We start from the raw sequence: 12515 nt of genomic DNA, 5'->3' as shown, positions 1-12515 counted from the left end.
AGGCTTTATCCAGCAACTGATGGAAACAAATGCAAAGACCCATAGCCAAACATTAGGTGGAGCTCGGGGAATCCTGTGGGTGAGGGGGATGAAGGATTATAGGAGCCAGAGGGGTCAAGAACATCACAAGAAAACTCACTGAAATAACTAATATGGCTCATAGGGGTTCAGAGACTGAACCAACAACCAGGGAGCCTGCATGGGGCTGACCTAGGCCTTCTGTCTATATGTTACAGTTTGTAGCTTGGTCTTCTTGTGGGACTCCTAACAGTGGAGGCAGGGGCTGTCTCTGACTCTCTTGCTTGCTTTTGGGACCCTATTTCTCATACAGGGGTGCCTTGTCCAGTCTTAATATGAGGGGAGGTGCTTATTCTTACTGCAAGTTGATATGCCATGTGTGACCGATACCCGTGGGAGGCCTGCCTTTTTTCTGAAGAGAAACAGAAGAGGAGGAGTGGATGGGGGGTCAGAGGGGAGGTGGAGAAGGGACTGGGAGAAGAGGAGGGAGGGGAAACTGTGGTCAGTATGTAAAATAGTAACAACAAAAACAACAAAATAAAAACCATTAAACATGGTCCTGGCCTAGGAGAAGAAAACTGCAGTGCTTAAGACTCCCAGGGAATGTGACTCTTAGGCTCTACACTGTGCACAGCTCTGCAGCCTGAAGACTTGTGTGATGTTCTCGTTTGTCCTTTGGTAGGCATAATCTCTTATTCTCATTGCTGGTTGTTGACGCTGACTTGACTGCCTGTAGTCCAAATCATCCTGGATTTTCTCCATGCCAGGTAGTGATTTCCCTTGGCAGCAAGCCCTTTTGTCCAGGCTCATAAGAGACTGATGTGTAAACTACATGTGACAGTGTCAATTTACAATCTATGAATTAAATAGAAAGTCTACTTGCTTGTGCCTGTGCCCCAGGAGCCCTGGGCTTCCCTGCTTGCCAGCCTCTGTGTGTTTTGTAGTTCGCTCCCAGAAAAGGGAAAGGACTCATTTCCATTTAGTGGTCTGAGGGTGAGAATTGGAAAAGAAAAAGAAAAGAAAAGAAAACACAACAAAGCCTACAGCTTTTACTACCTAGGGCCTCTTCTGAACTTTCTGCTGAGAAAGACTAGGGGCCTCCCCCGCACTTGGAAAGTGGCAGAGCATGGGACATGGTTATGCAGCAGAGACACAGTCATATCAAGAATCGGAAGATGCACAGAGCCCAGCCCCGGGCTGCATGAAGGTCACCCTGACTTGAGATGCTGGGACACCAGCTCAGTGTCTTCTTTTGTGGGTTCCCTGTGCTGAGGTTACAGTTTGTGAGGCGCTTTCCAACTGCTGTCTGGCCAACTCTGCCCACCACCTCTGCCCTGCTTTGGAGTCACTCCTGAGGAGTTGACTCTTGTATTAGCTTTTCGTTCATTTTATTTCTGCTGTTTTACGATTCCTTGGGGCTAGCTTGGCACAAGGAAGGGAACTGTGACCTGAGACTTGAGCTCTCTAAAACTAGGACCCTAGATCAGAACTCTGTCAAGATGAAGTGGATCTGAGTCAGAAGGAAGCCTGTAACTTATTGTGGGTAAGAAGCAAATATCTATATATCTATCCATCTATCTATCTATCTATCTATCTATCTATCTATCTATCTATCTATATGTATGGGTATATAAATGTGTACCTATGTGTGTATATGTCTCTATATATCTGTATGCATATATGCACATATATCTACATGTATACACAACCACATATATAAATTTGTATATATATACACACACATAAGTGCCTGTATGTATAGTTCACACATATATGTATACACATCTACATATATTTATATACATGTATTTGCATACACACTCACATAGAAGTATATCTATATGTGTACATCACACACACACACACACACACACACACACACACACACATATATATATATATATATATACATACACATAGCTATCTCTATGTATGCATGTGTATATGCTGCATCCCCATAGCTGAATGAAAGTAGAATGACTCATCTTTCCCTGAGAATGCTGAAGGTAAATGACTTCTGTTCCATGCTGTGGGACAGGCCTTCTCTGTGAATTGGCCCACTGAAACCCTGATACACACAGGGAAAGAGTCATCACTTCTTCCCCATCCTTTTTCTGGAGCTCATTGGTTAGATAGTCTAGCCAAAATGGTGAGGTCCAGATTCATCGAGAGACCGTTTCCACACACATGAACACACACACATGCATACAACATACACACAAATACAGAGAGATAAAACTATCTTTGACATGCATTGATTTTGATGAGTCTATATTTAGAATTTATTCTTTAGTAATTTTTAGCTCACTATAGCACAAATATTGCTGGCACTCTCAGTGGATGAAGGGTAGCCGGTTGTCATAGCAACTTTCCTCCATCCTTCCAGCCCAAGAGCTGTGTTGTGGTCCCATCTATTTCCTTTGTGGATTCTGTTGTCATAGCTCTGGACTCTTGGGTTTCTCTGCTTTCCCCAAAGGAAGCCATTCTCCAGTGCCCTGCCTCTGAGGGATCCGAGAAGCTCTGGTCATCGCCCTGTGTGTTCAGATTCACTCCATCAGGATGAGGGTGGTGAATCTGCTGTTGCAGAGCAGCGAGGGAGGGCTGTGTTGGTGGTGGTGTCTGAGGATGTCAATCCACAGTCATTTCAGGTACCAGCAGAGGAGGCCACGCATAGTGATGGTTGCTATGCTTGCTTTCTGCTCACTCATTGTAGTTCAGCTCCCTCAGCTCCATCCCTCAATGTGGCCCAAGGCTGGCGGAACCTTCTATGACTAAAAGAAAAAACCCAGGCTTAGGGAGGGACCCAGTCAGAGTAGAATGTAAGGGGTCTCTGATTTCCAGAGAAGTTGGGGGCGCTTTCTAAGGCTCCCATCTTCCCTGAATTGAATGAACTCCAGAACTCTCCTCCCTTATCCAAATGCTTTCGATCAGCAGTGTTTCAGACTGGGGATTCCTTCATATTGGATTGTTTGCATAGACTTTGCTGTGTGAACATCCCTCAGCTATCTGAAGTCTGGAATCTAAAATTCTACAAAATTTCAAACTCGTGAGGGTCATGGTAGAACTCAAGAAGTTTCAGGCTTTGGAACGTTTGGATTTTTGGATTAGGAGTTCACATCCCATGTCATAAGACGTAGGACAGAGCATCAGCTACAAAATACTATAAGGTTCCTGAGTTTCAAGGGCATCTAAAAAAACAAAATAAAACAAAAACCCTCTGCTGTTTTGAACACTTACCACATTCTAGATGCTTTGGTAAAGCTCTTTACATTGGCTACTCACTTCATCCAGCATATTCTGGACATGAAGTGGAAATAATTTTTTCATACAATATATTCTGATCATGGTTTCCCCTCTCCCACCTCCCAGATCCTTCCCACCTCCCCAACCAACCAACTCCATGATTTTATTTCTCTTTTAAAAAAACAGGCAAGCAAACTGATGGGGGAAATGTCTTTCTGTACACTGTGAATATGTGTTGCTCTGATTGGTTGATAAATAAAGTCGTTTGGCCTATGGCAAGGCAGCTTAGAGGCAGGTGGGAAATTCAAAGAGAGAGACAGGAAGAAGGCTAGGGGGAGATGCCAGCAAGCCACCCAAGGAGCAACATGTAGTGAGATGCAGGTAAAGCCATGAAACATGTGGTGTTACATAGATTAATAGTTATGGGCTAATTTAAGATATAAGAGCTAGCTAGCAAAAGGCTTGAGCCATGGCCATGCAGTTATAATCAATATAAGCCTCTGTGTGATTACTTGGGGGATGTGAGTGGGGGAGATTTGTCCTGATTGCCAGCAGGCCGGGACACAGGAAAACTTCCACCTACAGCAAACAAACAAACAAATACAAAATGATTTCTTTCTTTCTCTTAGAAAAAAAACAGGCAAACAAACAACTCTCCAAACCAGGATAAACAAACAAACAAACAACAAAAAAGAAAAAGCACAAGAAACACACATATACACAGATATACATATACACAAAAACAAAACTCGTAAAGACACAGAATTGGAAACCATACTATACAGACCAAAGACCAGTAAGACAAAAATTGCCCAAAACAAAGCAATAGGAGCCAAAAAATCTATAGAATACCCTAGAGTTCGTTTTGTGTTTACCATCTACTTCTGTGTGTGGAACCCACCCTTAAGTGTGGTTTGTACACCCAGTGAGACTCCCTTGGAGAGATTAATTTTTCCTTTGCAAGTGGTTGTCAGTTGGAGTCAGCTTCTTGGTTAGGAATGGGAGATGGTGTCCACTTCTCCCTCTGAGCACTGGGACCCCATCTGGCTTAGATCTGTGTAGACCTTGTATACGCTATCACGGTCTCTGTGAGTTCATATGTCTGTCGGACCTGTTTTGCCTGGAAGGCATTGTTTCCTTGGTGTCTTCCACCTCCTCTAGCTCTTACAATCTTTCTGTCTCCTTGTCCACAAAGTTTCCTGAGCTCTGAAGGGAGAGGTTTGATGGAGATAATCGGTTTATAACTGGCTGTTCCAAGGTCTCTCATTCTCTGCACATTGTCCAGTTGTGGCTCTCTGAATTTGTTCCCATAAACTCCAGGAGGAAGCTTCTTTGAAGATGGCTGAGGAAGACACTGATCTCTGGGTATGTTGCTACGAGTCATTATATTGCTATATTTCTTTAGCAGAACAACAGTGTTTGGTTTTCCCGCAGGTCCGTGGCCTATCTAGTCCCAGGTTCTTGACCTCCTGAGCAGTGTCAGGTATGGGATGTATCTCATGGAGCGGCCCTTAAATCCAATCAATAGTTACTCACACAACTTGTGTACCACTATTGCACCAGCATATCACGACATAGTTCCACCACTGAACTATATCCCATGGGAGTCATCTGTCTCTTCCTACTATGTGATGCCAGATATTAAACTCAGGTTATCAGTGTTGGAAGGAGGTTCTCCTGCCTGCTGAGCCATCCTGCAAATTCCCAAACAGACTTTTGACAACCACTTGTATTTCTGTAATAGTAGTTGAAATTTTTAGAATCCCCAAGACTCATCACCTATCCCTCCCATGGGAGGGCAGGGCACTTGATTCTTAGTGGAATCCACCCAGCAGTGCTTTCTTCTCTTAAACTCCCCACCCACCCTGCCAAACAGGCTCTTATTATCATTGAAGCCTCACAAATGGGAAAGCAGGGCTTAGGAAACTTTAGTATTTTGTCTGAGACAAAGTTCACTCAGATGGCTAGAGGCAGGAGCAGGGATTGAGCCCAGTTCTGCATGATTTGGAACCCACACCCAGACTCACTGTTTTTTTGTGTGTCGTTGGAGTGGCAAGGGAAAGTATAGATGAGGGTGAGTGTGGTGGTCTGACTGGGAATGGTTCCCATAGGCTCATGTATGTCATTAGGGAGTGGTAGTGCTACTTGACAGGAATTGGGAGGTGTGTCCTTTTTGGAAGAAGTGTGTCACTGGGGGTGGGCACTGGGTTTCAAAAGCTCAAGTCAGGCCCAGTGTCTCTCTCTTCCTGCTGCCTGCAGATCCAGATGTAGAACTTTCAAGCTACTTCTCCAGCCCCATGTCTGCCTGCAAGCTGCCATGCTTCCTGCCAAGATGACAACGGACTAAACCTCTGACATTGTAAGCAAGCCCCAATTAAATGCTTTTCTTTATAAAGGTTGCTGGCCATGGTATCTCTTCACTAAGACAGTGAGGTAGGGCACTTTGGTCCCCAAATCCATTGAGACATTGTCTTGCCCATTGGAGAGCCAACGGGCAGTCTGGTAGGATGTTTCATGTAGGTTTGACGGTCAAGGTGAAGGGTGTGTCTAGAACTTCAGTCATCAGGAAAGGGGTATGTATTAGGGCTGCTAAACCTGTAAAGAGGATGAAAGGATGGTCTGTGTGGGCAGGTTTGTGTCTCTGTTTTCGTGTGGGGTGTTTCCCATTTTCCCAGTATTCAAGGGTTAAAAATATTTACACTTTGAGTTCATTGAAAGATGCATGTTTCTTCACTTTAAACAGAGGAGGTGCAGGGTAGAGCAGCACACTGAACTGCTGAGGATCTCATGGCTGCCTTGTTCCCAGGCTACTGGCACTGAGCCAATCCACTTGTTGCCTTTGCCCTGGCATTCCTCCTAGGGTGCTCTCTCTTGCAAGCGGTACTTACCGACTTACCTCAGTTCCAGAGTCTGGGGAAGTCCACGCTGGTCCAGACCTGAGCAAACTCAGTTTTAGAGACTAAGAAGCTTGGCTTGCCTGTGTGCTCTGGGTCCACTGGCTTCTGTTTCCCAGATCTCATTCCTTCTCAGTATCTCATGTGACCAGGCTCTTTCCTCAGGTGCTAAGAGGATGCTGCCTAGGGTACTATTCTTCTTCTCCATGCTTGTTCCACAGATCAGCTGGGCCAGCTCAGACTCAGCACTTCAAGATGTTACACCCTGTGGGTCCCTGGGTTCTCTCAACTCCTGATGAGGATCTTGCTGTGGCTTTGGCTCCATCATTTCCCACTTATTCAGGAAGAGGATGACTCTGGGGGCCTCCCAAGAGAATAAAATCCTCTCTGCTTTCTGGTCAAATTTGAGGTCTGTCTTTCCTCTTAAATTATAATCTATTAAAAGACCTTGTAAGATGCAAAAAGATCCCCAAACAATATTATTATATGCAGCCTTTTTTGGGGGAGAACATGCTTTCTTACTAAAGTAAGACTCACGCATTTCCTCCTTTTATTTGCCCTGCAGGAGTGGGGAAGATAAATGGAGCTGTAGAGAAAAGCCGTCCAATCTGGTCCCAGGTCTCCCCACTCCATTCATGAGCTGAGCTCCTAACAATGAGTCAGACGGAAGAGCCATGTTTCTTACTTAAGGAATTGTCTCTATTTCTGTGACCAAACCCCTTCCTCCCCCTCACACAGTTATCCATTTCAAAAGCCCATTTGAGGAAAAGTGCATTATTCACCACCGGCAGAGTTCTGGACACTGGCACCAGGGGGAGAGATTGCTCTCTTTGTCTTATCAGAATCTATTGCTTTTACCCAGTGTCATCTCTTCCCATCCAGACCCCTCTGTGATCACAGGAAGTGTGGTTCTTTTACGGGACATCCAACTAGGAGCAGGATCGTACTAGCTACGAGGGTTGCTGCGAAGTTCGGGACTTCATCCTCATCATCTCTGCTTCCCAGCTGCACAGGGGAGATATCTTCTTCTTCTTTATGAGATGTCACACCCTTTCTCTATTCTTGACTGATTTCTGGAGGTTTGCAGAGACGCTTAAGAGTCTATTTTCTTACTCCCCTAGGGGTGTCTCCTTGAGGCAAGTTGATGTGGTTGAAAGAGGTGAAGAGTTGGTCAGAAATGACTGGCCTAGGCGCCAGGAAAAGCACCAGCTAACACTCACTCTGCCTACACAATCAGAAGCTGGCTCTTCCTGGTTTGGGCTAGCCAGCTGGGGCTTTGCAGCTCAAAACTAAAGGTGGCTTTTTTGTCCTTATGAAGCTACAAGAGTCAGAGAAATATCACTTTCACAGTCCCTGCCTTTTTCAACAGCACTCAAATTATTCTTTGTTAGAGTTCTCTCTTGTGTAACAAACACCTCCAAAACTGGCATCATAGGCTTCGAGGAGGAGCCTCTTCACACCTCAGTGGGGGTAGACAGTATTATTAACAAATGGGGGAGCTATGAATGCTCTCCCTAGCTTAAGATATGAACCTGATTGCAAAAAGTGGTGAGGCAATAACTTTCAAAAGGTACAAGACCCGAAGAATGTGCTACGTGGGTGACCCAATCTAACCTGACACTCAACATTTCTAGTACTTCAGGAATTCCCATGACTCTCTTTCCTATTCCATTCTCCTCCACATAGCCACCCCACAAGACCAGGCGGCAAACTCTTGAAGGAGGTCTTTATCATTCCTGCTCATCTCTTAACCTATCACTGCACCAGCATGTATATGCCCACAAGCATTGCTTTGCAGTATTTTAAACTATCTCATGTCATAAGTATGATTTAATTTCCCTCCTTTTTGATATTTCATTGAACATGGTATTTTACGCATGGGTGCCCTTGTCCAACCATTTTTAAAGTATCTAGTCATTCATTGTGGAGCAACATCACTAATTATTCATTCTCATGTTGTTGGTACTTGGGTTGTTCATGACATCTTTGAAATTCATTACAGGAGCTCTCTCCACCCCAGGAAGTAGGACATTCAGGCCCCACCCTACTTCAAATGCATCCAGGAACCTTAAAGACTCTTTTAGGCCGAAGGAATTGATTGGCTCTACTCAGCCAATTCTGTCTTACCAGTCCTTACTCCCAGGGGTGACATAGTGATACTGTTTGAAGCTCATTTCACTTGGTCCCTTGTGTCTTCATTCCTTGACACAGTGGCATCACTAGAAGAAGAGCTGAGTCTGTGCATATGAACTGAGGAACTGTGATCCCCTGTCTGCACTACTGATCTCAGGCAAGGGCACCTCCACTGACAATGTCACAGCAATAAAACGCAAGACTCTTGTATCCCAACTCTCTTTGTATCCCAACATCCTTGAGAACCCTGGTCTAGACAGTTATCAGCCACCAATCCAATCCTTTCTACCTGTGAACAAGCAGCAAGAACCAGTAATGGACAGACTGTGTCCTTGATTTATGTGTGCAAGTCTCAATCACTAGAACCTCAAAATGTGACTGTATTTGAAGACAGCATCCTTAAAAAAAGTTGTTTCATGTTGTCCCTTAAGAATATCTGTGTAAGAAGACATTAAGATACAGATAGGATATTGTGGAGACACATGGAGATGACATTAAATCAAAAGAGGCGCACACTCTCACACACATTGATCTCAAGCTTTCAGCCTTCAGAACTGTCAGAGAATAAAGTCCTCTTGAAGCCACTTAATCTGTGGAAGTTTGGTAAGGCAGCTTTAGCAGACTCATGTGGAGGTATGAGGCCTGCAAGGAAGAGATAAAGCTATCCTTACAGGCCAGGGCCAGGGTCAACCACAGAGAGAGCCAAGCACACCAGTAAACCCTCTGTGGGCACTAATAAGATGTTTCTGCATGATGGTCAGACACAAAAGCAATTACGGAACCCATCGTGTGTCTCCTCGTCAGCAGATGCCAATCATGAAACATAATAGAATGTAAGACACTGTTCACCAGAATCAATTTGTCAAGGAGCCCTCTGGGGAAGAAAAAATTAAATTCAATTAAACAGCATAAAGGGAAGACTTGAATAAATGGGGAGATATTCCATGTTCGTGATGGAATATTGCAACATTTTAAAGATGTCAAATCCTTTCAGATTAATTTATAAATTTGTTGAAACTGAATGTGAATTTCAGATGAATGGGTTGAGAAGCTTGATAGACTCATAAATATTTGGGTCTTTTGATTGAGGCAGGGTCTCACTACATAGCTTTGGGTGGTGTGGACCTCACTATGTAGACCAGGCTAGTCTACATAGTGGAGACCCACTTGCCTCTACCCACCAAGTGCTGGGATTAAGGGCATATGCTGGTGGGTCAAGTTTTTAAAAGAGAAAGGATTCATCTCTTTTGGGGGGAATAAAAGGGGTGCTTTATTGCTGAGGAGAGTAGCTGATAGGTAGACGTAGAAGAATTTACAGGGAAGATAACAGTTGCCAGATCATTCTAGAAATTACATCTTAAACAGGATATTGAGAAGAAAATGGTTTTAACCACAAATTTTGAAAATTAGACACATTTATCTGGGACTGTGCTCTTGGCAGGTGCCACAGAGGTCACCTGCCAAGACTTGAAGGCATAGGAGAGGCAGATACATCCAGATAGAAGGTTGTTTTGGACACCCTTTCCCTCATTTTGTTTTATAAACATGTTCACTTGAAATAAAGATCGAGAGAAAATTTCAAAATGTGAAAATTGCTTGGATTTCATGTTCCAACTGGCATAGGGATGGAACTGGGTATTCAGGACATGATGTAAAGAAGAGTACCTTCCCGGATTGCTGTGGGAAACCACAGGGAGTGTTTTAGGTAGGCTCGGGATGAAATGGGAATGTCTATTAGATATGGGGTGGCGGTGAAGTTCCAGGAGATAAATAGTCTGTACTAGAGAAATGAACTGATATGTTTTTGATGTATTTGGGGCCACTGGGTAGGTCTTATACATTGCTAATGTTACCAAATCAAGGAAGGGCAGGAGGTGGGACCCGCCTCCTGGGAGTAGGGTTGGTGGGAAAAGATGATAGGAGAAACACAGTTGCTGGTAGGAAATATTAGCCGAGGTCCCACAGGGGCCAAGGTCCTGAGCATTGTTCATAATGAGACACTGGGGGTTTTCAGTCTCTGTGCGGGAAAGTATGCTTCAGGAGAAAAAGCCTAAAGGCCCAGCTAGCACAGCTCCTGGTGGAGTTGTTGATGGTGCTCTCCCGAATGGACTCACTTTAGAAACTCCATCTCAAGTTTGAACATTTCACACTTGCTTTAGCTTGCTTTCTGTCGCTGTGATAAACATCAGCTGGGGAGAAAAGGGCTTACAGGTCACAGTTCTACATTGTGGGTAGTCGGGGCAGGAACTCAAGCAGGTACTGAAGCAGAAACCATAGAGGAGCACTGCTCATTACTGTCTTATTCTCTGGCTCAATCTCAGTTAGTTTTGTTATATAACCGAGGCCCGTCTACCTAGAGATGGTGCCGCTCACAGTGAGCAGGGCCCTCTCATGTCTAACATCAGTCACGACAATCTCTCACAGACGTGACCAGAATCTGATTAAGGAAATTCTTCAAGTAAGGTTCCCTCCTCCGGGGTGACACTTAGTTGTGTCAAGGTTACAATTAAACTATCTAGCACCACATTCTTCTCGAATCCTTAGATAAGAAAGCATGATTGTTTTATTGTTTTTTGTTTGCTTTTTTTATTTGTTCTTTGTATCTTTCACATCATGCCTCCTGATCCCACCCATCCCCCCCCCAATAAAACGAAATAAAATTTAAGCGAAAGAAGAATTAAAAGGGGAGAAAGGAAATCTCATCATGGGAGCTGCCGTACGACACAGTGAGTCACACAGTAAACCGCTTTATTCATACATTCTTACCTGCAGGCATTCATCCTAAAGAACCATTGGTCTGATCTGAAGAAGTCCCTGCTCTCTGCTACACCCTCGATGCCGGGCCCAGTGTCTCTTCCTGGACATCCTGTTGCTGCTCTGTGTCATGGAGATCCTGCAGCCCTGGACCTGCAGGACCTGCTCCCCATGCTCCAGCAGATCACAGATGGGGTGGATGTTGGGGTGGGCTATCACATAACCCTGGTCCTGGGCTGGGGTAGTTTCAGGGTTGGTCAGCCTGCCAGCTCTCCCCTGTCTTCACCACCAGGCTGAGCTCTCCAGCATTGCCCTGGCTAGTTCACCTCTTGGAGCAATGTACAAGATGTGCAAGGGGCGGGGCCAGTTCTTCTGCTTTCTCACCCTCAGGGTTGGGTGTACCTACACCTTCAGGGCCAGCTCTACTGTGTTGCCCAGGCAAGGTGCAGGGGCCACTCTTCTGAGTGCTGATAAGGGGCAGGGACAGTTCTCTTGCTCTTGTGACCTCAGGGCCAGCTCTTCTACCTGCCTCAGGTGATGATGGGTTGGGGGGATTCTCTCCCCTATCGGTGCTACCACATGACAGATGAGTAATGGGGTCAGCTCTCCCAGGCTCACAACATTGGGTTGGCTCACCCACACCTCCATCAAAAGGGTCAGCTTTACTGTGCTGCCTAGGCGAGGTGCAGGGTCTACTTTCCAGAGTCCTACACCTGTAAGGCGGAGGGTCAGCTTGCTCATCTGTGGCATGTGATGAGGGGCGAAGTGTAAGGGGGGCATCTCTCCCTCACCCACATAGCTGTATTACAGACAAGTAGTGGGGACAGCTCTTCCATGCTCACAACTCCCGGGCTGGCTCACCCACACGTCAGCCAATAGGGTTGGCTCTATTGTGCTGCCGAGGCAAGGTGCAGGACCTGCTCTTCAGAGTGTTGCAGCTGGTTGGGGGCAGGGACAGCTCTCCTGCTCTTATGACATCAGGGTCAGCTCTCCCACCTGCCTGAGGCATTGATGGGGGGGCATCTCCCTCCCCCATGCCACCATATGGCAGATGAGGGGTGGAACTAGGTCTCCCATGCTCATGTTCTCAGGGTTGGCTCCCCTGTGCTCTCGTCAATAGGGTCAGCTCTGTTGTGCTGTCCAGATGAGGTGCGAGGCCCGCTTGCCCAAGTGTTGCAGCTGATAAATGGGTCAGCTCCCTCACCAGCTGAGGACAGTAGGGGCAAGAGGAGGAGGACATCTTTCCTTCATCTCCACCACTGCACGGAAGATGAGAGAGGCCATGGCAGTTATGCCCCTCTCACGCCGTTAGGGCTGGCTCACCTGTGCCTCTGTCTACAGGGTCAACTGTACTGTGCTGCCCAGATGATGAGCAGGATCTCTTCTCCTGAGTGCTGCAGCTGCTGGTGAGGGGTTGGGTCAGGTCCCCCATCTACTGCAGGTGTTGAGGGTGAGGGGAGGAGGGCATCTTTC

The 12515-nt window shown here is 45.8% G+C and overlaps 1 long non-coding RNA gene across 1 annotated transcript; it reads left to right on the top strand.

Annotated features, from left to right (window-relative positions):
* The first annotated feature begins 3834 nt into the window (after positions 1 to 3834).
* On the top strand, positions 3835 to 12489 carry LOC128097415 (uncharacterized). Its single transcript, XR_008213857.1, has 3 exons — positions 3835 to 4744; positions 5521 to 5620; positions 11061 to 12489. It is a non-coding gene; the product is annotated as an uncharacterized LOC128097415 (long non-coding RNA).
* Positions 12490 to 12515: the final 26 nt, after the last annotated feature.

This window comes from Peromyscus californicus, unplaced genomic scaffold, assembly GCF_007827085.1.
Source record: "Peromyscus californicus insignis strain IS unplaced genomic scaffold, ASM782708v3 Scaffold_5__1_contigs__length_169319896, whole genome shotgun sequence".
In the NCBI taxonomy this organism is placed as follows: domain Eukaryota; kingdom Metazoa; phylum Chordata; class Mammalia; order Rodentia; family Cricetidae; genus Peromyscus; species Peromyscus californicus.
The sequence above is the reverse complement of the archived record's forward strand: the minus strand, read 5'-3'. Positions and strand labels throughout refer to the sequence as shown.